This window comes from Ostrinia furnacalis, unplaced genomic scaffold, assembly GCF_004193835.3.
Source record: "Ostrinia furnacalis isolate ACB-3 unplaced genomic scaffold, ASM419383v2 OfSCF2047, whole genome shotgun sequence".
Lineage (NCBI taxonomy): Eukaryota > Metazoa > Arthropoda > Insecta > Lepidoptera > Crambidae > Ostrinia > Ostrinia furnacalis.
The window spans coordinates 278,572-281,305 of NW_021132286.1; the positions used below are offsets into that span (position 1 = coordinate 278,572).

Sequence of the window (2,734 nt, forward strand, 5' to 3'; positions counted from 1 at the left end):
AACCATTGTAGATTTTTGGTAATATTTTTCCTAAATTTAAAGCCAAAGTATTATTTTTTGAAACCAGAGAATAAAAACTAAACCCATTTTACTACGTCTCACTAGAGTTTTAATCTGGGGAATCCATTGATTTTAAAGGTTGCCAACTACGTATGAAAAGTGTCGTTTTTAGGGTTCCGTAGCCAAATGGCAAAAAACGGAACCCTTATAGATTCGTCATGTCTGTCTGTCTGTCCGTCCGTCTGTCCGTCCGTATGTCCGTCCGTATGTCACAGCCATTTTTACTAAGCTACTAAAAAGAGGTTAATATCTTATTTACTTTTCCCAGAAATTAGGTTATTCATAAAAACAGCTCATATTTTGAATTCCATTATGTGCAGTGTCCGCCCCATTAATTTTGCATTAAACGACTCGCGACGGTGTGCTCATTCCTAATGATCACGTTTCCCTATTTTGAGGAATGCAAAAAAGGGGTAGGATTTAATATCATATTTGGGTCAACGTGTTTTTCCCAATTTTTTCCTGTTTACGATTCGTAAAAAACGCAAACATACTTTCAATGCGTGTAAAAATCGACAAAAGTTGTTATTTTACTTCGTACTTGTAATTCAGATAAAATTACGTGAGTTAATAAAACTTGAGTGTTGTCAGTCAATTTTCCGAAGGTTGAGGATTATAAACAGGTTCCTGATAAAGTTTTAAAAAGCCAATTAGGAACACATAGCTCGCACAGCTGATGGCCTTTGGATATTTGGCCTATTTCTCGGAATCAAAACCAAAAACATTTTTGTGTAATATATTTTGCACGTGTTATTAATATTGATACAAAAATTCAGAAATATTTAATGTGGCTTTCCACAAAGTCAAACATTAATACAAAATCGATTTTGATGAATTTTGATGTTTACCTATATGGAACTTACGCTCGTATTCACAAACGACGCTTGCTTAAGTGAAGCAGCAAATCGAACGCACAGCGTTGAGTAGAGCTCTGTGATTGTTTCGTGTATCACCCTGTGCGTCCACGCACACTATTATGTTATGATACTCAATCCTCATTTAATTACCTATTGCATCCATTCCATAATGTTACAGAGATGGTAAAGAATAAAGTATGGCCTATTTGATTTTACCCTTCAATGACAAAACTATAAATACCAAATACACTTGGAATTCTAAAAACGCCGAATTCCAAACCTCGTAAAGCTTCTTATTCGTGTCACACGTCCTCTATGCCTCTTCGTTATTCTTGTGTGTAGAAAATACCTAATACTCATACATCACACGACCAAACACAAAAAACAGTTACATACACCCTATGACCAAGTATTAAGGTGCAAATCGGCAGCTTTGTAGCTGTTTTGTGAAAGCCACTGAGACTTTTTCAAAGTAAAAACCATTGTATTGCCTTGGTATTATGGTTGCTCATTTCCTGTGCCACAAAGAATGGGAAGTTACTTTGTTGGTTACTTTTTGTTTGTTTCTTTGTAAAAACTAATTAAACGCAATTAACCCTTAATTAGTCGCATGGGGTCAAAGCATTTTCGGATTCAAAAATGAAGCACTTGGCGCGGCCCGATTTTCTCCGCGCCCCCAGTAGCTTCATAAAACACGTCTTAGTTTGTATTTTGATAGCGACTAATTCACGGGAGTGGAAGGATGCGTCGCTGCGCTCTTGAGTGGTGACCCCATGCGAGTAATTACGTAACTTTTTTGGAAGAGGTAAGTTTTTTGTTTTATGTATTTATTTTGTGTATTATGAATAATATTTGTGTTATTGTATATTCAGTTAATAAATGTTTGTTATAAATGTGTTTTTACAGCTCTAAACAATAAAAATATTGATAAATTCAGTTTTACTACTACTTTGTCTTTTTTTTCAGAGTTAGTAGAGATAGGAAAAAATAGCAAATTGTGCAATGGTTGGAAGATGTTTCTGATGAAGAAGAAGTTGGAGGGTCGAGTTCTGAACCAGAGTTAGATGAAATAACAAAAAGTGATCATGATAGCGCTAATGAGATCGAGCAATCCTCCGCACAATCAAGTGAATCGAAAATGCAAGAAATGTACAAGATTTGTGTGCAATGATCACTCTGAAATATACTGTCAACAGTGTAACAAGAATGATTCCGAGAGTTCCTAAAAAATACTAATATTACCTATGATCTCAGTATACCTAAGTACAAATTGTTAATTATTGACAATTATTTTAATTTAGCTTGTTTTTGTATAATTAGTGAGAAATTCATGTTATTACCTATAGACATTAAATAATAAATAAAGCATTTTTATAATAATATAGTTCATTTACTTATAAAATTTCAGTATGTATTAAAAACTACTCATACAATTTGGGGTCATCTGTGACCCCATGCGAGCAGTTATGTAAGATTCTTTATGCGCGTAATTAAGGGTTAAGTGTTACGAAAGTGTATTAGTAAATAAATGACGCTGGTCGAGGAAAGGAAGAAGCAGAAAAATACGAAGAGAGGAGCTTAGTTTACGTTATGAAATGTATTTATTATTGTCTTACTTTCAGCGTAAAAACAATTATGGCATTGTAATACTAATCCAGGGTTGTGCCTATTCTTTCATAAACCCGCTATTGTTACGGGCTTTTGACGTTCTGTTACGAATTTACGATTATTACGTCACGTTATATGTAATTACATTACTGTTGTTCTCAAAATAGGACTATACTGATGATAATACGAGTATTACGATTTAGTAATTC

At 34.1% G+C, this 2,734-nt stretch overlaps 1 long non-coding RNA gene across 1 annotated transcript; it reads left to right on the plus strand.

The window, feature by feature from the left end:
* Positions 1-1,523: 1,523 nt before the first annotated feature.
* LOC114354385 (uncharacterized) lies at positions 1,524-2,418 on the plus strand. Its single transcript, XR_003656017.1, has 2 exons — positions 1,524-1,722; positions 1,884-2,418. It is a non-coding gene; the product is annotated as an uncharacterized LOC114354385 (long non-coding RNA).
* The last annotated feature ends 316 nt before the right edge of the window (positions 2,419-2,734 follow it).